The sequence below is a fragment of the Pteropus alecto genome, unplaced genomic scaffold, assembly GCF_000325575.1.
Source record: "Pteropus alecto unplaced genomic scaffold, ASM32557v1 scaffold22, whole genome shotgun sequence".
NCBI lineage: Eukaryota > Metazoa > Chordata > Mammalia > Chiroptera > Pteropodidae > Pteropus > Pteropus alecto.
In genome coordinates, this window is record NW_006434839.1 from 3,070,998 (window position 1) to 3,071,305 (window position 308).

Genomic DNA, 308 nt, shown 5'->3' on the forward strand with positions numbered 1-308 from the left:
GTATATAGGCTTGGGGATATCATTTAGGGTTGGTTAAGGGCTTTCAATTAAAAAAAAAAAAAAAAGTATACTTCCAGGTATGGAAATGCATTTCAGATAGTTGATTGTTGGGTTTTGCCAGATCAATGATTGTCGAATGTTTTCACTTTTCTCCTGGTTCGAAATTTTTGCCCCCATGAGAGGTCATACACATCCCTCGGTCGTCATTTTAGAAATTCTTGTGGTAAGCCTTTTTCTTCATGCCAGTGAAAACCGTTACATTCCCTTCGGGCCCCAGAGAGAGTTCCGTCTTCGATCGCCACGACGCT

At 41.2% G+C, this 308-nt stretch overlaps 1 protein-coding gene across 1 annotated transcript in view; it reads left to right on the forward strand.

Annotated features, from left to right (window-relative positions):
• Nucleotides 1–308, forward strand: part of KIAA1549 (KIAA1549 ortholog) — a 119,734-nt gene that overhangs the window by 100,646 nt on the left and 18,780 nt on the right. The window lies entirely within an intron of this gene.